This window comes from Corylus avellana, chromosome 5 (genome assembly GCF_965113065.1).
Source record: "Corylus avellana chromosome 5, dhCorAvel1.hap1.2, whole genome shotgun sequence".
Classification (NCBI taxonomy): Eukaryota; Viridiplantae; Streptophyta; class Magnoliopsida; order Fagales; family Betulaceae; genus Corylus; species Corylus avellana.
Window position 1 is genome coordinate 5,547,332 of NC_142494.1, and position 21,773 is coordinate 5,569,104.

General features: G+C 39.0%; 3 pseudogenes; all 3 read left to right on the forward strand.

Moving 5' to 3' along the window:
* Positions 1–600: 600 nt before the first annotated feature.
* Positions 601–3,310, forward strand: LOC132180769 (G-type lectin S-receptor-like serine/threonine-protein kinase At2g19130 pseudogene; annotated as a pseudogene).
* Positions 3,311–7,149: 3,839 nt separating this feature from the next.
* LOC132182572 (G-type lectin S-receptor-like serine/threonine-protein kinase At2g19130 pseudogene) lies at positions 7,150–9,826 on the forward strand (annotated as a pseudogene).
* Positions 9,827–16,119: 6,293 nt separating this feature from the next.
* On the forward strand, positions 16,120–18,856 carry LOC132181700 (G-type lectin S-receptor-like serine/threonine-protein kinase At2g19130; annotated as a pseudogene).
* The last annotated feature ends 2,917 nt before the right edge of the window (positions 18,857–21,773 follow it).

The following is a 21,773-nucleotide window of genomic DNA, read 5'->3' on the forward strand; positions in this document are numbered from 1 at the left end:
GTTCCAGCCACCCCCTACCCGATCTGGGGGTGGTCGAACCACCCCCGTGGCCAAGGGGGTGGTCTGGCCACCCCCTTGGCCCAAAAAAAAGAAAAAGAAAAAGGGAACGGGTGCATTTGGGGGTGACTGGACCACCCCCAAGGGCTGGGGGTGGTTTCGACCACCCCATACGGCCGCTATGGGGTGGTCGAAACCACCCCCAGCCCCTTGGGGGTGGTCCGGCCACCCCCAAATGCACCCGTTCCCTTTTTTTTTTTTTTTTTTTTTGGGCCAAGGGGGTGGCCGGACCACCCCCTTGGCCACGGGGGTGGTTCGACCACCCCCAGATCGGCCAGGGGGTGGTTCCAGCCACCCCCTTGGCCAAAAATGGGGTGGTCCGGCCACCCCATTTTGGCCAAGGGGTGGCTGGAACCACCCCAGCGGTCTCCTCTTTTTCTTTTTTTTTTTTTTTTTTTTTTTTTTTAATATTTTGATTTAAAAAAAAAAAAAAAATTAAGATAAAAAAATCAATTTCTGCTGCCACGTGTCAATTGGCACTGTAGCTGGAACGGTGCAGTGCGGGGCTCTTCCCTCGCCAAACATAGCTATTGTTCCTCAGAAGATCTAGCTACTCTGCTAAAATTCTTTGCAGCCATGGATACCAAGAAGAATCCATGGCTCATGCTTTCTCTTGTCTTCCTGAGCTTCTCTCTCAACAACCATCTTTCCCATGGAGCTGACACCATCTCTGCCATCTCTGCCAACCAATCTCTCTCTGGTGACCAAACCCTTGTCTCTGCAGGTGGGAGCTTTGTACTGGGTTTCTTCAAACCAGGTAACTCTTCTAACTACTATATAGGCATGTGGTACAGTCTCAGCAAAGTCTCAACCCAAACCATAGTTTGGGTGGCAAACAGAGATAAACCAGTCTCTGATAAAAGTTCTTCTGTATTAAGAATCTCGGATGATAATTTGGTTCTCTTCAATGAGTCCCAGATCCCAGTTTGGTCCACAAATTTGACCTCCAACACTTCATCAAGTCCTGTAGAAGCTGTTCTTCGAGATGATGGAAATCTTGTTGTGAGAGATGGGTCTAATTCATCAAAATATTTATGGCAAAGTTTTGATTACCCAACTGATACATGGCTTCCTGGTGGTAAGATTGCATTCAAAAAAATTACCAATGAAAACCAACGCGTCTTTTCATGGAAGAATGAGGAGGATCCTGCACCAGGACTCTTCAATCTTCAGCCAGAGGCAGATACCATTATCTATATTATTCTGTGGAATAGGTCCATTCAGTATTGGACTAGTGGACCTTGGGATGGGAAGATTTTTAGCTTAATTCCTGAATTGAACTCCAATTATATCTGCAACTTCAGTTATGTTAACAACACAAATGAGAGTTATTTCACCTATTCTGTTTACGATCCTTCCATCATTTCTCGATTCGTGATGGATGTTTCTGGGCAGATTAAGCAACTGACCTGGCTAAACAATACCAATATGTGGAATATGTTTTGGTCTCAACCGAAAACACAATGCGAGGTTTATGATTTTTGCGGGGCTTTTGGTAGCTGCAACCCAAATTCCTTGCCTTTTTGTAGCTGCTTGAAAGGCTTTGTTCCTAAGTCGCAGAACGAATGGAATTTATTGGATTATTCTGGTGGGTGCATGAGGATAACCACTTTACAGTGTAAAAATACCAATGTTACTAATAGGCTCGAGGACAGGTTTTTACCAATGCCCAGCATGGGATCGCCTGTACAACCACAATCCGTTGGGGTTGGAAATGCTGCAGAATGTGAATCCACCTGCTTGAATAACTGCTCTTGCACTGCTTATGCATATGAAAGCAACAATTGTTCATTTTGGGTTGGAGATCTCTTGAATCTGAAACAACTCTCAGGAGATGATCATAATGGGAGAACTCTAAATCTCAAACTTGCAGCTTCTGAGTTCTCAAGTAAAAAGAATAATAAGGGGATACTTGTTGGTGCTGTTGCGGGCTCAGTTGCAGCAGTTCTGCTAGGCCTTTTTGTGGTTGTAATCCTTAGAAGAAGGAACAGAGCTGTTGGAACAGGAAAAACAGTAGAGGGTCCATTGGTTGCATTTGGGTACAGAGACTTGCAAAATGCGACCAAGAATTTCTCAGACAAGTTGGGGGGAGGAGGCTTTGGTTCTGTTTTCAAAGGGACCTTATCCGATTCAACATTCATAGCAGTCAAGAAACTTGAAAGCATCAGCCAAGGAGAGAAGCAATTCCGCACAGAAGTCAGTACAATCGGGACAATCCAACATGTAAATCTTGTTCGGCTTCGTGGGTTCTGCTCTGAAGGTGCTAGAAAGTTGCTGGTCTATGATTATATGCCGAATGGCTCATTAGAATCTCATCTTTTCCATGAAAAGTTTTTGGACTGGAAAACAAGATACCAGATTGCTATTGGAACAGCTAGAGGGTTGACTTATCTCCACGAGAAGTGCAGAGAGTGCATCGTACACTGTGACATAAAACCAGAAAACATCCTTCTTGATGCCTATTTATGTCCTAAAGTGGCAGATTTTGGCCTGGCCAAGCTTGTTGGGCGTGAGTTCAGCCGAGTCCTGACAACCATGAGAGGCACAAGAGGTTATCTTGCTCCGGAGTGGATTTCAGGGGTGGCCATTACGGCCAAGGCTGATGTTTACAGCTATGGAATGATGCTTTTCGAATTTGTCTCGGGAAGGAGAAACTCTGAGCCTTCAGCAGATGGCAAAACTGGATTCTTCCCAACTCGGGCTGCAAGCCTCTTAGCTGAAGGGGGTGATGTCCTTAGCCTATTAGATCCCAGGTTGGAAGGAAACGCTGATGCAGAAGAGATCACAAGAGTTTGTAAAGTTGCTTGTTGGTGCGTCCAAGATGATGAAACTAACAGGCCGACGATGGGTCAGGTAGTTCAAATCCTTGAGGGTGTTTTAGATGTGAACCTGGCCCCGATTCCAAGATCTCTCCAAGTATTTGCTGACAACCAGGAGCACATAGTTTTCTTCACTGAGTCATCCTCAAGCCAAAGTTCACAGGCACGGAGCAACGCTTCAGCTACTTCCTCTCAGTCGAAGAGTGGCGTGTCATCGACGAGTTCAAAGTCTTGAGAGCAATCAAATGAAGACACCTTGAGCTCTTATATGTTTGGTAAATAATCTGTTTTCTCATTTTTGTTCTTTTAAATTTGTGTCCTAATAACTGTTATATATAGCTTATATTTTTCTGGTAGGAGTGTTTGTGTATTCCATGGAAGCATTGCTTCAAAATATCAAATAATGCAATTGGCTATGGCTTCTGGTGTTGTTATTTGTGGTTATTCAGTATATCATCTAACCATCTCTATTACTTTGTTAATTGTTATGGTTCACGCTAGCAAATTTAATGGAGGACAGCATGTTTATTATAGGGTTTGTGTTCAGAATTCTGGAAAATATTAGGGAATTTAGGGTGTCAATAGGGTAAGGAAAGAGATTTGGTTTGGAGGGGAAACAAGGAAGGGAAATCAATTCCCTAAATGGCTGTTCTGGGCTGTGATCTGTAAATCAGGAAGTGTGGCATTTATGGTTCTGTGAGCTTGGAGGCTAATAAAAGGTGTACTGCATATTTGAAAGAATTCAATTTTTTTTTTTCTGGAATACCATGCGAGTACGATAACAAAGCAGAGCTAATGCATTGACCTGGAAGACACATTTACAACATGCTTTGGCTTTGAACGTTTCAAAACCTACGATTTTAGTTAACTACTTTTCAAAACTTGTGTCCAACAGTTTATCTAAATTTCTTATATATTTGATTAAAATAATAGTTTTTAAAATTTTTCGTTCAAACAAAAACCAGACGAATTACTGCAAATTAGACGAAATTGCAAATTGAAAATCAGACGAAAATTATCTACAAATCGCCAAAATTCCCCTTCAACTACGAATCGCAAATCGCCCTACCCTTCACTCAACCATATATAATAACGCGTCTGCCATCATCATATTCTTCCTAATCAACGAAGGCAACACGTGGTGCCTCTTGCTGAGCCTGCACCAAATCTCCTTCAAGAACGTTGTGAAAGTAGTGTCCTTCAGCCCTTGGGTCCTGCATGGCCGTCGTCGCCAGCAAGCTCCATCGGATCTCCTTCAGGAACACTGTGGGCAGCTCAACCATCATCGCTCAGCCAAGGCAGCATTGCCATGTTGCGAGAAAGAAATGTTAAAATAACAAGGAACAATATTGAGAGAAGAAAAAGCAAGCGCATGAACATGGAGTGAGACAAATAGCTATCCATGATCTTTTACTATGTTTTTCGCTATTTAATTTGATAAAGGCCAGAACTACAAGTGAAGGGCTTTTATAGCCTACAGACTCCAAATGGGATTTTAAAAAAGTGTGACTCAGATGCTTCCATTATTGAGTGCAATATGATTTCACACCATGTCACATGAAGGCCATAGCTGTTGTGGTGGTTTAACTTTCTCACTTTTTATCAAGTACGTCTTCTTTTTCCATTGCTTGTGCTTTTCTACGTCTTCCACTTACTAGTTAAGTGGCGACAATGCGTTTTGGAAAAAGATCCGAAAATGGGGGCTAGAAGATGACGAAAAGACTCGGAAAGTTGTTGACCAATAGCCACAATGTGTTAATAGACAAAATCGGAACACTCCAATAATCATTGGTACCCTTAAGGCTGATTTAGGATTTCGTTAGAGCTTAAAAAGTACTTTTAGTATTTAAAATATTTTGTCAAACAAGAACTGGCATGTTTGATAAAAAATTCTAAAAGTATTTCTTTGACTTAATTTTTTACTTTGAAAATGGCTAAAACACACTTTTGGCAAAAGTTAAAAAATGAAACTTTTGCTAAAAAAATGCTTTTTGACTTAGGACCTGTTTGGGGTTGCGATTAAGAGGCCTAAAAGTGCTTTTAACACTCAAAAAGCCCAAAAATCCTAAAAATTAAGCGCTTTTAAAGGTCCAAAAAGCCTAAAAATGACCTAAATGTACTTTTGGCAAAAGCTTAAAAATGCAACTTTTGCCAAAAAAACGCTTTTTGACTTAAAGTTCTATTTCTCAGACACAAGTTCAAACATGCTCTTAAAAGCTCTATACTTTGAATACAATCTCAAATATGCCCTTAGTATATAAATAATCTTCTAGCCGGGTGAGTAGGAGTTATCGCCAAGTAGGGTGTTAATAAGGAGTTTTACTCCAAGTTTAATTCTTGTAGGCACGATTTGAAACCACTCTCACCTTTTAAAAATCAACCTTCCATGCTTAGTTTTATAAACTTTCATTGTTTAATTATTATCTCTTAGAGCACTCGCATTAGATTAGCCATATTGCACTTTTATGCAAAATGGCTAAGTAAATGATTAAAAGTGTCCCCACATAGATTAGCCATCTAAAGTGCATTTTAGATGCATTTATGAACAGTGTCATATATGCTAGATGATATCTATATGATTTATTTGCTATTTCTCTCTCTCTCTCTCCCTCCCTCTCTCTTTCTTTAACATTTTGTTTTTTTCAACGATTTTTTCCTCTCCCAGCTCTCTCTCTCTCTCCTTATTTCGTGCAACGATTTTTGTCATTGATTATTAACATACTTGTGTGTAGATACACATCCTTGCACATTGCACCTAAATATATTAGCTTAAGAAAGAACTAGCTAGAGACACTACAAAAAAAAGGCCAATTAGTGACTTTTTGAAAAACATCGCCTTTCACGCGTGAATAGAAATGTTTGAAGAGTGTGTTACGATTTAAACGTCTCCAATTTTGAAAATATGGGCGCTCAAAATTTGCATTTATAACAATTACTCACATCTAAAAACTTCAAAATTTCTCTATCTTTCACCTACACACGTAAAACTATACATATAAAGAAAAAGAAAGAGAGGGGTGGCTGCTGTTAGAGTCTACTTGAATGACCCTAAATTAGCGGTTAATAACCGTCCTACTTGTGCACTCCTACGTTTTGAGAGTAGGCCTTCCTTGGATATTAAACCAGCCCACCTTAAATACACTTTACACTTTAAGCCAAGCCGGCTAGCAAAGGAGCCTACAAGCCAGTTGTACGTCATCTATGTTGGGCCAACCAGACCTAACTCAATTAGGTTAGCTGGACCAAATTTATCATGACTGATCAGATATAAGGGCACAAAAAGAAGCAACATCCACAGTATCCTAGTTCTTGCCACCTGAATTACTAGCATTCTAATGGAACTAGAAAATGACGGAAAGGTGAGTTAAGAGAGTGGGTGCCATATAATTAAATTCGGTGAGCCTCGAATCTCTTCCCTCAATTGACTGGGCATGAGAAATTCTATAAATAGGAAAGGGTTGGATTATTCAGAGGGACACCCATTCTCCTTACCAAGCACACTTATTCTCTCAGTTTAATTTACTTCTCAAAGTCATTCACTGATATAAGCATCAGAGTGATCCGCGCTGGACGACCGGTAGGTCTCTCTCACATTTCTTTTTTCCCTACCTTCCAGACGTTGTTGATATAGGGCTAAGTGTGCGACCAATTGACCTCTTCAGTTAGGATCACCAGCAGGTCACTCTGACATTTCTCTTTTCCCTACTTTGTAGGCATTGTTGCTTCAAGGCTCGGTGTCTAACTCACTGACATCTTCAGTTAGGACTATCGGTGGGTCACTTTGATCATTTTTCTATTTCTTACCTTACATGCATTGTTGATCCAGGTTTTCGTGTGCGACCAACTAACCTCTTCATGATGTACATTTTTAAAAACGCATATAAAATTAATAGATATTTGTAAAAACATATTGTTTTAAAAGAATAAATTGAATGAATTTCTTTCCCTCCACTGTGAAGTAAAACTTCGTTCGGTGAAAATTATATCACCTACTTTCACCCTTAACACCTCACCGTACTCAAAATGAAAAAAAACCAAACAAACAAACATCTCACCGTGATTTGGGGTTCCTTGGAAAAGTCGTTGAGGAGAAAAGAATTTTCAGCACAAGCTCATTAACTGATATTTTGAACGGCGTATTAGTTGGTTAATTGACTATATAGTCTATATCAACTTCCCCTGTTTCAACACACACCACAAGGAAATGATACAAGTGTTTTCCAGGATTCTCTCTCTAGCTATTAAGCCTACTATGCAAAAATTCCTTGCAACCATGGATACCAAGAAGAATCCATGGCTCATGCTTTCTCTTCTCTTCCTTGGCTTATCTGTCAACAACCATCGTTCCCTTGGAGCTGACACCATCTCCGCCAACCAATCTCTCTCTGGTGACCAAACCATCGTCTCTGCAGGTGGGAGCTTTGTACTGGGTTTCTTCAAACCAGGTAACTCTTCTAAATACTACATAGGCATGTGGTACAGTACAAGTAAAGTCTCAACCCAAACCATTGTTTGGGTGGCAAACAGAGATAAACCAGTCTCTGATATAAGTTCTTCTGTATTAAGAATCTCGGATGGTAAGTTGGTTCTCTTCAATGAGTTCCAAATTCCAGTTTGGTCCACAAATTTGAACTCCAACACTTCAAGTCCAGTAGAAGCCGTTCTTCTAGACGAAGGAAATCTTGTTGTGAGAGATGGGTCTAATCCATCACAATATTTATGGCAAAGTTTTGATCACCCAGCTCATACATGGATTCCTGGTAGTAAGCTTGCATTCAACAAAATTACCAATGAAAACCAACGCCTCATTTCATGGAAGAATGAGGAGGATCCTGCACCAGGATTCTTCTCGCTTGAGCAACAGCCAAATACCAGTTCGTATATTATTCTGTGGAATAGGTCCATTCAGTATTGGACTAGTGGAGCTTGGGATGGGAAGAGTTTTAGCTTAGTTCCTGAAATGAGGTCCAATTATCTCAACGAATCCAATTATCTCTACAACTTCAGTTTTGTTGACAACACAAATGAGAGTTATTTCACCTATTCTCTTTACGATCCTTCCATGTTTTCTCACTTAGTGTTGGATGTTTCTGGGCAGATTAAGCAACTAACATGGTTAGCGACTACCAATCAGTGGAATTTGTTTTGGGTTCAACCGAAAACACAATGTGAGGTTTATCCTTTTTGCGGGGCATTTGGTAGCTGCAACGGAAAATCCTTGCCTTTTTGTAGCTGTTTGAAAGGTTTTGTTAAGATGTCGCAGAGTGACTGGAATTTGTCAGATTTTTCTGGTGGGTGCATGAGAAGAACTGCTTTACAGTGTGAGAATACCAATCTTACTAATAGGCAGGCGGACAGGTTCTTTCCAATGCCCAGCATGGCATTGCCTGTACAACCTCAATTTGTTGGGGTTGGAAATGCTGCAGAATGTGAATCCACCTGCTTGAATAACTGCTCTTGCACTGCTTATGCTTATGAAATCAATAATTGTTCATTTTGGGTTGGAGATCTCTTGAATCTGCAACAACTCTCAGGAGATGATTCTAACGGGAGAACTCTGTATCTCAAACTTGCAGCTTCTGAGTTCTCAAGTAAAAATAATAATAAGGGGATAATTGTTGGTGCTGTTGTGGGCTCAGTTGCAGCAGTTCTGGTAGTCCTTTTTGTGGTTGTAATCCTTAGGAGGAGGAGGAGGAGAGCTGTTGGAACAGGAAAAACAGTAGAGCGTTCATTGGTGGCATTTGGGTACAGAGACTTGCAAAATGCGACCAAGAATTTTTCGGACAAGTTGGGGGGAGGAGGCTTTGGTTCTGTTTTCAAAGGGACGTTATCTGATTCAACAGTCATAGCAGTCAAAAAACTTGAAAGCATCAGCCAAGGAGAGAAGCAATTCCGCACAGAAGTCAGTACAATCGGGACAGTCAACCATGTAAATCTTGTTCGGCTTCGAGGGTTCTGCGCCAAAGGTACTAGAAAGTTGCTGGTCTATGATTATATGCCAAATGGCTCTTTAGAATCTCATCTTTTCCATGAAAATTTTTTGGATTGGAAAACAAGATACAAGATTGCTATAGGAACAGCTAGAGGGCTGGCTTATCTCCATGAGAAGTGCAGAGAGTGCATCATACACTGTGACATAAAACCAGAAAACATTCTTCTAGATGCTTATTTATGTCCAAAAGTGGCAGATTTTGGCCTGGCAAAGCTTGTGGGGCGAGAGTTCAGCCGAGTCCTGACAACCATGAGAGGCACAAGAGGTTATCTTGCTCCGGAGTGGATTTCAGGGATGCCCATTACGGCCAAGGTGGATGTTTACAGCTATGGAATGATGCTTTTCGAATTTGTCTCGGGAAGGAGAAACTCTGAGGCATATGCTGATGGCAAAACTAGTTTCTTCCCAACTGGGGCTGCAAGCCTCATACGTGAAGGGGGCAATGTCCTTAGCCTGTTAGATCCCAGGCTGGAGGGAAACGCTGATGTAGAAGAGGTCACAAGAGTTTGTAAAGTTGCTTGTTGGTGCATCCAAGATGATGACACTAGTAGGCCGCCGATGTGTCAGGTAGTTCAAATGCTTGAGGGAGTTTTAGATGTGAACCTGGCCCCGATTCCAAATTCTCTCCAAGTACTGTTTGGTGACAACCAGGAGCACATAGATTTCTACACCGCGTCACACTCAAGCCAAAGTTCATAGGCACAGAGCAATTCTTCAACTGCTTCCTCTCAGTCGAAGAGTGGCATGTCATCAACGAGTTCAAAGTCTTGAGAGCAATCAAGTGAAGACATCTTGAGCTCTCAGATATGTTTGGTAAAGAACGCGTTTTCTCATTTTTGTTCTTTCTAATTTGTGTCCTAAGAACTGTTTTATATGGCTTATATTTTTCTGGTAGGAGTGATTCTGTATTCCATGGAAGCATTGCTTCAAAATATCAAATAATGCAATTGGCTATGGCTACTGGAGTTGTTAATAGCGGTTATTCAGTATATCATCTAATCATCTCTGTTACTTTGTTAATTGTTATGGTTCACGCTAGCAAATTAATGGAGGACAGCATGTTTATTATAGGGTTTGTGTTCAGAATTCTGGAAAACATTAGGGAATTTAGGGTGTCAATAGGGTAAGGAAAGAGATTTGGCTTGGAGGGGAAACAAGGAAGGGAAATCAAGTCCCTCAATGGCTGTTCTGGGCTGTGAACTGTAAATCAGGAAGTGTGGCATTTATGGTTTTGTGAGCTTGGAGGCTAATAAAAGGTGTACTGCATATTTGAAAGAATTCAATTTTGTTGTGGAATACCATGCGAGTACGATAACAAAGCAGAGCTGATGCATTGACCTGGAAGACACATTTACATCTTTCTTCGGCTTTGAACGTTTCTAAACCTAAGATTTCAAAACTTGTATCCAACCATTTATCTAAATTTCTTCTATATTTAATTAAAATAATCGTTTTTAAAATGTTTCATTCAAACAAAAATCAGACGAATTACTGCAAATCGCAAATTAGACGAAATTGCAAATCGAACATCAAACGAAATCGGATGAAATCACAAATTGCAAATTGAAAATCAGACGAAAATTATCTACAAATCACCAAAATTCCCCTTCATCTACGAATCGCAAATCGCCCTACTCTTCACTCAACTAGTCTCTCTCTCGTCACTGAACCATATATAATATCGCGTCTGCCATCATCATATTCTTCCTAATCAACGGAGGCAACACGTGGTGCCTCCTCCTGAGCCTGCACCAAATCTCCTTCAACCCTTGGGTCCTGCATGGCCATCGTCGCCAGCAAGCTCCACCGTATCTCCTTCAGGAACACTGTGAGCAGCTCAACCATCATCGCTCAGCCAAGTTAGCATTGCCATGTTGCGAGAAAGAAACTTTAAAAAAGAGAGTAAGGTTAAAATTATTATGCATTCATGAATAGTGTGACGCCACATGTTAGGTAATATTTTTATTTTTATTTTTGACATGTCTACACAAATAAAGATTAAGGTGGAAAAAAGATTTGAACTAATAATATAAACTTCATAAAACATAAACTCTAACCGATTGAATTACCCATTAAAAACATGTTGTGTGATACTATTCATAAAGCTCTTTGCATTTGGTTTTGTACAATTAAATGGAGTTATTTTTTATTTTTATTTTTATTTTTTTTGCCTTTTGCCTTTTCATTGGCTACAAGATCATTTATGTTGGTCTTTACTAAAACATGATGTCGCCAAGTTTATTGGAGAATTTGTTACTCGTCAGCTTGCATTGGAGAATTTGTTACTCGTCGGCTTGCAAAAGTGAGGAAGCAAAATATAGGATTAAAGCTTGCAAAAGTGGAGAAGCATTCTCTCTATTTCAAATGAAATGGAGATCTATTTAGTTACTATTAGGGAGCATTTTTGTCCAAAAAATATAAAATGACAAAATTGCCTCATAAAAATAACTAAATGGATCTCCTCCATTTCATTTGAAATGGAGAGGATCTAGGTCCGGCAAAAGTGAGGAAGCAAAATACATGACTGTAAAATCCATTGTTCATTGTTGATTGATCATGAATCTTGTATGCATAGTAGCATGGGATGATAATTAACACGAATTGATAGATATGATAAGATTTTCGAGGAATTCAATACCTCATATAAACAATTAGTGGAGCTCTCACTCTTACAAATAATATAAGGTTTGAATAATTTTTTGACTGGTTAATTTTATTCCATAGGAATACAGTATTTTAGATTTGATTGTAATATTCTACTTTTTAGGTTATCAAATTTAAATATATTCAAATATTTGAATTCAGCAATGACAGGAAACTCGCTGTGTTAATGGAGGCCAGCAATAGTGATTGGAGGCCGTTGGCGACATTGATCAAAGATGGATCTTTAATAACAAAGGGCTAAAAGAGAGCTAACTATGAACTAAAATAGGAGTCAACTATGGGCTAAAATAAAAACCAATTGTTCGCTAAAATGAGGCCAACTATGAGCCATAAATGAGGCCAACAAAGGGCCTTAAATGAACCTGGGTCCAAAAGTTGGGCCTAGTGGAGTAACTGGACAAGACACGGTTTGCCAAAGAGGTGGGAGACAAGGCGAGTGGAGATTGTGTCAAGAAAGGATGCCAGAGAAGACACGGGAGATTGTTTGATGTTTACTCTCTTTGATTTTTCTTCATGCGCTGCTAATCTCGAAAATATCTCTTAATGAAATGACGCAGAGCATATAATATGACTCAGTACGGAAAGAGAACAATAGAAAATAGATAAAAAAAAAAATAATAACAGAAAAATAATACAAACTGTTTACAGAGTCTCACCGGTCAACAATGGAGTTTTGGTAGAGTCTCATCACCAAGAAGACGAGAGCAATCATGCCTCCAAGAAAACATCATTTATTTAGTAATCATAATCTAATCTTTTTAGAATACAAATGAACATTTAAATAGACGTTGAGAAATTCTAACTCTAAATTGATTGACTTTTGAGCAAAACCCATTATTAAATTACAAAATAACTCCAACCCACTATGGGTCAAACCCATTATTAAATTACAAAAGTACAAACTCTTACAATATAAAAAACCTAATTAATCAATAAAATCTAAATAAAACTAAAGATTAATTTATTTTTTTCTCATCTGGCGTGCATCATAATATATTTCTAGCTGATCTGGAGAAGCTTGGGAACGATGATTGATTGGAAACGAATTTCAAAGAAGTTTTTGACCACCAAGACCCCTACCCAGGTTGCTAGTCATGCACAAATTTTTTTTTTTCCCCTTTTGAATGGATCCCCAAATACGTTTTGTGCTATGATATAAGTGAAATCGGAGAGAAATGATGAGAGAGAGAAAAAAAAAAAGAAAAAAAATTAAAAATTAAAAATTTACAGGATCGAAAACTGATGTTAGCTCTAATACCATGAAAAAAAATATAATACAAAAATAATAAAATACACATGAATATCCTCTCACTACAAAAATTAAGCAAAATCAGGATGTTTGCAAGATGACATTTTTCGCCCAAAAAACATTTCTATTTAATTAAGGACGTTTGAATAGTGACATTTTGTATATACTGTTTTACTCCATGTGAGTTAGTGGGTTATTAGTAAGTTGGCGGGTTATGTACCTATGGTCGTATCTATTAGTAACTATTGAGAGGCTGGCCAATAGGGCTATTGGATAGCAACAAAAGGATCTAATGAAGACAAAGATAGTCCCACAGGTGAAGATGTTTGGACCCAAGTCCCTGGGGAAACCATATAGATGTCCTGAATGCAAGATAAGAGATTGGCCCGGCAACATCAATTGACTGAATCGGATGTACAAAGGGCAATTCACATTCTAGATAGTGATGCAGCAACATCCCTAACACTCAACCCGTTTTTTCGGTAAAGAAACTTTGTTGAGAGGAGATGCAAAACAAACTTAAAAAAGGGTTATGTTTCAATTGCAATAAACGATTTACTCCAGGGCATAAATGTCGTGCACCTAAACTCCTTTTCATTGAGAATGACCAACCCATTGGAGGTCGTGGCGACCAAAGGAGAGGCAGAGCAACAAGTATGAACCTTGAGGACAAGGTTCCAGCTGAAGGGGTGGCGAATGATAGGCAAATGGGTGGAAGTTAAGTTGCAATGTAATGTTAGTGGGGTATTAGAGTTAGTAAACCCCTTTGGTATGGTTGTACAAACGGTTGTGGTAGTGGTTATTCCCTTTTCACCTCAACTGCTTTAGTGATAATTATTTTGAAGTAACCGCAGCTCCACCTGCTAGGTCAATTAGCTGCGATTTGCGATTATGTGATTATTGAAGACAATTATTAACCGCTAACTTCTTTTCAAATAATGGGTCTTTTGAGCCTCTTTTAGCATTTTAGACCTCTTTTTAAGGCCTATTTTAGACTTCTTTAGGCCAGCCGCCATATAATAAAATGAGTAATGGCTATTTCCACAGCAAAGAAAATGTGCTTTGTAATAACTCGATCTATTATCATTTAAAGTTAACTTCACAAAGAATCTTTGAATTACCACACGAATTAAAAAGGCCCTCTAAATTTTAAAATTTCTCAATTTCACTCCCTGAAATTTCAATTTGATGCAATTGACCCCTCCGTTAATTTTTTTTTTTGTTAAGTCCGGACAGAAACCATTAAAAAGACCACATTACCCTTCAATTTTTTATTTCAATTTTTTAATTTTCAATTTGAAATTAAGGATAAATTTATAAATTTATAAAAGTTTTAGGGGTATAAAAGTCATTTCATCAACACTTTAACATCCAAAAATTGATGGAGTAGATTGCATCAAACTAAAAGTTCGGGGGGGGGGAGGCCAAAATTGAGAAGTTTTAAAATTTAAGAGGTTTTTTCAAATTGCGTGAGAATTTGAGGGTCTTTTGTGAAGTTTCCCCTATCATTTAAGGCTTTCAACCATACAAAATCGATCCAAATTAGTAGAATGGGAAAACAAACATTACAAATTCAAACAACAAGAACGACTAATATTGTTTGGGCAGTCTTAGCAATCAAACAAACATCGTACCTCCGAAGTTGAAGAGAGAGTAGTCGAGAGTGGACTTAGGAGTCTTGGGAGAGCCGGAGTGACTACGAGGTGGGAGCTTCAGTGAGTTTGCACGTGTAGAGAGTGTGAGCTTTGAGAGTCTGACTGTAAAGTGTGAAATGTGAATGAGAAAACTAAAAAAAGAAAGTAGTAAGAAGAGCCTCAAACCCTATACCAAGACGACGTTATTATTAATTATATAATATTTATTACAAATTGGTTACCGGTTATTAATTGCTTTTTTCTAACCTAAGCTAGTTGCAACTTGTCTAGTCGATTATGCGGTGAGTAGTTATTAACCATCCCGCTTGTACACCCCTACGTTTTGAGAGCAGGCCTTCCTTGGGTATTAAACCAACCCACATTAAATGCACCTTAAGCCACACCCACTAGCAAAGGAGCCTACAAGCTAGTTGTACGTCATCTATGTTAGGTTGACTAAGCTTGAGCTAATCTAGGGCGACCAGACCTAACTCGATTAGGTTAGCTAGACCAAATTTATCATGATTGATTAGATATAGGGGGCATAAAGAGAAGCAACATCCACAATATCCTAGTTCTTGCCACCTAAATTACTAGCATTTTAATACGACTAGAAAATGACGGAAATGTGAGCTAAGAGAGTGAGCGCCACATAATTAAATTTGGTGAATCCTAGAATCTCTTTATGCAATTGAGTGTGCACGAGAAATTCTATAAAAAGGAAAGGGGTTGGATCACTGAGAGGAACGCCCATTATCCTTATCAAACACACATTATTTGCTTGATTTACTTCTCAAAGTCATTCACTAACATAGGCATTAGAGTGACCCACGTTGGACCACCGGCAGGTCACTCTGACATTTTTTTTTTCCCTACCTTGCAGACATTGTCAATGGGAGTGTTTGTTAAACTCCCTCACATTCCCCACATCCACCACACTATTCACTTCATTTTTTTCCCAAAAAAATATTATTACTTTTATATCAAATCACTCACTTTTTATATCTAATCATTTACTTTTTATTATTATTCAAATAAAAAAATCACTACAAAACAAAATTTTTTATTTCTCAATACCACTTTTTCATTTTTCCATACAAATTATTATTATTATTTTTTTCTTTTTTTTTTATCTATGAACAGTGTCCTGTAAAATGAACAGTGCTGGGGTGTTTAACAAACACCCCCATATAGTGCTATGCGTGCGACCAACTGACCTCTTCAGCTAGGATCACCAGCGGATCACTCTGACATTTCTCTTTTCCCTACTTTGTTGTAGGGATTGTTGCTTCAAGGCTTGGTGTCTGACTCACTTCAATTAAGACTACCGGTGGGTCACTTTGACCATTCTCTATTTCTTACCTTACAGGCATTGTTGATCCGGGTTTCCGTGTGAGACCAACTAACCTCTCCATGACATACATTTTTAAAAACGCATATAAGATTAATAGGTATTTGTAAAAACATATTATTTTAATAGAATAAATTGAATGAATTTCTTTACCTCCACTGTGAAGTATAACTTCGTTCGGTGAAAATTATATCATCTACTTTCACCCTTAACACCTCACCGATAAAAAACAAACAATCATCTCCCCGTGATTTGGGCTTCCTCGGAAAAGTTGGGGAAAAAATATTTTTCAACACAAGCTAATTAACTGATATTTTCAAGGGCGTATTAGTCCGTTGACTCTGTTCAACACAGGCAACCAAGAAGCGATACAGGTATTTTCCAGGATTCTTTCTCTCTAGCAAAAATTCTTTGCAACCATGGATACCAAGAAGAATTCATGGCTCATGCTTTCTCTTCTCTTCCTCGGCTTGTCTGTCAACAACCATCTTTCCCTTGGAGCTGACACCATCTCTGCCAAGGAATCTATCACCGCTCACCAAACCATTGTCTCTGCAAATGGGAACTTTGTACTGGGTTTCTTCAAACCAGGTAACGCTTCTAAATACTACATAGGAATTTGGAACAGTATGAGTAAATTCCCAACCCAACAAACCATAGTTTGGGTGGCAAACAGAGATAACCCAGTCTTCGATAGTAGTTCTTCTGTATTAAGAATTTCCGATGGTAATTTGGTTCTTCTCTTCAATGATATCCAAATTCCAGTTTGGTCCACAAATTTAAACTCCACCACTTCAAGTCATGTAGAAGCCGTTCTTCTAGATGAAGGAAATCTTGCTCTGAGAGATGTGTCTAATTCATCAAAATATTTATGGCAAAGTTTTGATCACCCAACTCATACATGGCTTCCTAGTAGTAAGCTTGGATTCAACAAAATTACCAATGAAAACCAACGCCTCATTTCATGGAAGAATGAGGAGGATCCTGCATCAGGACTCTTCTCTCTTGAGCTACAGCCAAATACGAGTTCGTATATTATTCTGTGGAATAGGCCCATTCAGTATTGGACTAGTGGAGCTTGGGATGGGAAGATTTTTAGCTTACTTCCTGAAATGACCTCCAATTATATCTACAATTTCAGTTATGTTAACAATACAAATGAGAGTTATTTCACCTACTCTGTTTACGATCCTTCCACCTTTTCTCGATTTATAATGAATGTTTCTGGGCAGATTAAGCAGTATACATGGTTAGAAAATACCAAACAGTGGAATTTGTTTTGGGTTCAACCGAAAACACAAAGTGAGGTTTATGCTTTTTGCGGGGCATTTGGTAGCTGCAACGAAAAATCCTTGCCTTTTTGTAGCTGTTTAAGAGGTTTTGTTCAGAAGTCGCAGAGCGACTGGAATTTGTTAGATTTTTCTGGTGGGTGCATGAGGAGAACTGCTTTACAGTGTGAGTATACCAATCTTACTAATAGGCAGGCGGACAGGTTCTTTCAAATGCCCAGCATGGCATTGCCTGTACAACCACAATCTGTTGGGGTTGGAAATGCTGCAGAATGTCAATCTACCTGCTTGAATAACTGCTCTTGCACTGCTTATGCTTATGAAAGTAATAATTGTTCAATTTGGGTTGGAGATCTCTTGAATCTGCAACAACTCTCAGGAGATGATTCTAATGGGAGAACTTTGTATCTCAAACTTGCAGCTTCTGAGTTTCCTAGTAAAAAGAATTATAAGGGGATAATTGTTGGTGCTGTTGTGGGTTCAGTTGCAGGGGTAGCCGTTCTGCGGGTTGCAGTTCTGCTAGGCCTTTTTGTTGTTGTAATCTTTTGGCGAAGGAAGGAAGCTGTTGGAACGGGAAAAATAGTAGAGGGTTCATTGGTGGCATTTGGGTACAGAGACTTGCGAAATGCGACCAAGAATTTCTCGGACAAGTTGGGAGGAGGAGGCTTTGGCTCTGTTTTCAAAGGGACGTTATCCGATTCAACACTCATAGCAGTCAAGAAACTTGAAAGCATCAGCCAAGGAGAGAAGCAATTCCGCGCAGAAGTCAGAACAATCGGGACAGTCAACCATGTAAATCTTGTTCGGCTTCGTGGGTTCTGCTCACAAGGTACTAGAAAGTTGCTGGTCTATGAGTATATGCCAAATGGCTCTTTAGAGTCTCATCTTTTCCATGAAAAGTTTTTGGACTGGAAAACAAGATACAAGATTGCTATAGGAACAGCTAGAGGGTTGGCTTATCTCCATGAGAAATGCAGAGAGTGCATCATACACTGTGACATAAAACCAGAAAACATTCTTCTTGATGCTAATTTATGTCCAAAAGTGGCAGATTTTGGCCTGGCAAAGCTTGTGGGTCGAGAGTTCAGCCGAGTCCTGACAACCATGAGAGGCACAAGAGGTTATCTGGCTCCGGAGTGGATTTCAGGGATGCCCATTACGGCCAAGGCCGATGTTTACAGCTATGGAATGATGCTTTTCGAATTTGTCTCGGGAAGGAGAAACTCTGAGCCATATGCGGAAGGCAAAACTAGTTTCTTCCCAACTAGGGCTGCAAGCCTAATAGGTGAAGGGGGCGATGTCCTAAGCCTATTAGATCCCAGGCTAAAGGGAAACGCTGATGTAGAAGAGCTCACAAGAGTTTGTAAAGTTGCTTGTTGGTGCGTCCAAGATGATGAAACTAACAGGCCGCCGATGGGTCAGGTGGTTCAAATTCTTGAGGGAGTTTTAGATGTGAACTTGGCCCCGATTCCAAATTCTCTCCAAGTGTTTGCTGACAACCAGGAGCACATAGTTTTCTACACCGAGTAACCCTCAAGCCAAAGTTCACAGGCACTTAGCTGACAATCAGGAGCACATAGTTTTCTTCGCTGAGTCATCCTCAAGCCAAAGTTCATAGGCACAGAGCAATGATTCAACTGCTTCCTCTCAGTCAAAGAGTGGCGTGTCCTCAACGAGTTCAAAGTCTTGAGAGCAATCAAATGTAAGATATCTTGAGCTCTTATATGTTTGGTCAAGAGTGCATTTTCTCATTCTTGTTCTTTCTAATTTGTGTCCTAATAACTGTTATATACGGCTTATATTTTTCCGGTAGGAGTGCTTGTGTATTGCGTGGAAGCATTGCTTCAAAATCTCAAACAATGCAATTAGCTATGGCTACTGGTGTAACTATTAGCGGTCATTCAGTTTATCATCTGATCATCCCTATTGCTTTACTAATTGTTATGCTTCATACTAGCAAATTATTGTAGGACAGCATGTTTATTATACGGTTTGTGGTAGGAAACGCTGGAAAATATTAGGGAATTTTGGGTTTCAAAAAGGGTAAGGAAAGAGATTTGGTTTGGACTTTGGAGGGGAAACAAGGAACAGAAATGAAGTCCCTCAATGGCTGTGAAGTGTAAATCAGGAAGTGGGGCATGTATGGTTTTGTGAGCTTGGAGACTAATAAAAGGTGCATTGAATATTTGAAAGAATTCAATTTTTTTTTTTTCCCTGAAATACACATTTACAACATTCTTTGGCAGTACATGTACAGGTGAGAGGTGTCAAAAATTACCGGAAAACTGGGGACCCAGTTCCGATTCCGGTTTAAAAAATCCAAAAATCAGGTACCCGGTTCCGGTACCTGGTTTTTGGTACCCGGTTTTTACCGGGAACTGGGTTTCCATTTTATTTAATAATATTTATATATTATTATATTTATATATTTAATATATATATTATTATGCTAAGTTAAAATTTTTAGACAGTCAGTTTAGAAAGTAGGAAAAATGGAAAACAAAGAAATATTATATATATATATATATATATATATATATTGTTGGTAGTTTATATTTATTGTTGTAATATTTATATATATTGTTACTTTAGTGTATAATATTAACATCTAAACAATATTTGATGGAATTCTGATGTTGGGTTGATTGGATTGATTGTAGTAGTTGTTCATTTTCTAATGTTGGGGTATTAAGCATCTGGAAATTTGGTCAATTGGGTCACTTATTTGATGCTTTTCTTTGCGTAAAGTTTGGTTCTTACAATTTCTTAGGCTCACAATGAAATATATTGTTTGAATATATATAAAGTATTTATTGTTGGTAGTTTATATTTATTGTTGTAATAATTATTTGAAACAATCACAACATAACTCATTTAATTTAGACAAAAAAACTAATAGATTTTATTTAAAAATGAGCCAACTTATGAAAAAAAAAAAAAAAAAGGCTTATTTTAGGCCCAATACCTAAAATAAGCCCAAAAAACAATTTTCTTAAAAAACCAGTTACCGGACCAGATAAAATCAGAACCGATTGGTATCTAGGATCCCGGTTAACCGGGGTCCCGGTTCCGGTTTCAGTTCCCGGTTTTGGCCAAAAATTGAGAAACCGGACCGGGTTGACACCCCTAGTATAAGTTGTAGACTTTGAACATTTGAGGAATGAGAATGTTTCTGAATAAGATTTTGGAAATTTTGCACATGACAAGGCCATGGTGTAATTATTATTATTATTATTATTTTATTTTTTTTGTAACAAACCGGCATCCATTAAACTAGAAACATGTTATAGAACGGACATGATGCTAATAAAAGCTTAGACATAAAGCTAAAAATAAGCTTGGACAAATTAACCCAATCTAGATAGACCACTAGCACCTCTAAGTAGGAGAAAATGAATAGGTTCTGCGAATGCAGCCCGAGGAAACCCTTGCCGCGGCACAATCTAATGGATACTACCATTTGGAGTACGAATACTCCTATCATACATCTAAACAAGCTTCCTAAGAAGCAATGGAGGTTTAAATGAAATCTAACAGTGAAGACAAAAAAAAGAAAAAAAAGAAAAGGTTTCTTTCACAGACATTGAGTCTGAAGCCCAACCGGTTATGATTAATAAAAACCCAATCCAAACAGTCTACTAGTACCTCAAAGAACTAGACAAAAACCAAAAAGAGAAAAAAAAAGATCATCTTCATAGACAAAGAGTCTGAAGCCCAACCAGATCGGTTTAAATAGTTAGCTACACAACAACAAACCAAAAATAAAATACAAGACTGGAAACAGTAAAAAAATCTAAGTCCAGGCGGAGTGGCGGAAAACCTGCCAGCTTGTGAGGAGCACGCGCTTGCAATATTTGCCAACGAGACAACAGGGAACACCAGAAGAGGCCGGCAGCTGGGTGGAGTGGCGAAGCAAGCCTGCACACGCCGCAGAGGGTGCTCCACGCGACGATGCGTGTGGTACACGCACTGGAGAGTAAGATCTACTCTCGGGCGTGTGGAGGTCCGATGGAGGCATGACAAATGGCGGCTAAAAGTTGAGAGCCCCAAGATCCCGGTGGAGTGGCGCGTCTTTGGGAGTGGCTTCTTGAAATTTACAAATCTGATTTTGAAAAAATCAAATTCAAAAACTTCAAAAAGTTGGCGGATCGAAGGTTGAGGACGGTGGAATGAAGCTGCAACCGAGCTACTGACGGTGGAGAATGGCCTGGTGATGGTTTTGGACAAAGATAGGACCTCTAAGGAGGTGGATAGGACATCCGAAGAAGCGGATAGAACCTCCGAAGAAGCAGATAACACCCCTAAAGAGGCGGCTAAAAAGGGAGAGGGAAGGAAAGGGGAGGAAAGATGGGAGGAGGGAGCCATGACTCCCTCCCCCCTAGCTGGCCGAAGATAGTAGGGGATTTGGTTTCTGGAGGAGAGAGAACAAAGCTTTCTGGAAGAATTCTGGAGAATGGACGACCATGGTGTAATTAAAATCTATGTTTTCTAGTTTAATTAACCACTTTGTTAAACCTATATTCAATCATTTATCTAAATTTCTATATTTTATTAAAACAATCGTTTTTAAAAAATTTTATTTACACAAAAATCCGATGAATAACGCAAATAAGACAAAATCACAAATTGTGAATGGAAAATCAGATGAAATCAAAAATTTCATATTGAAAATCAAACTAAAATTAGGCTCCATTTACTTCAACCACAAATATTACAAT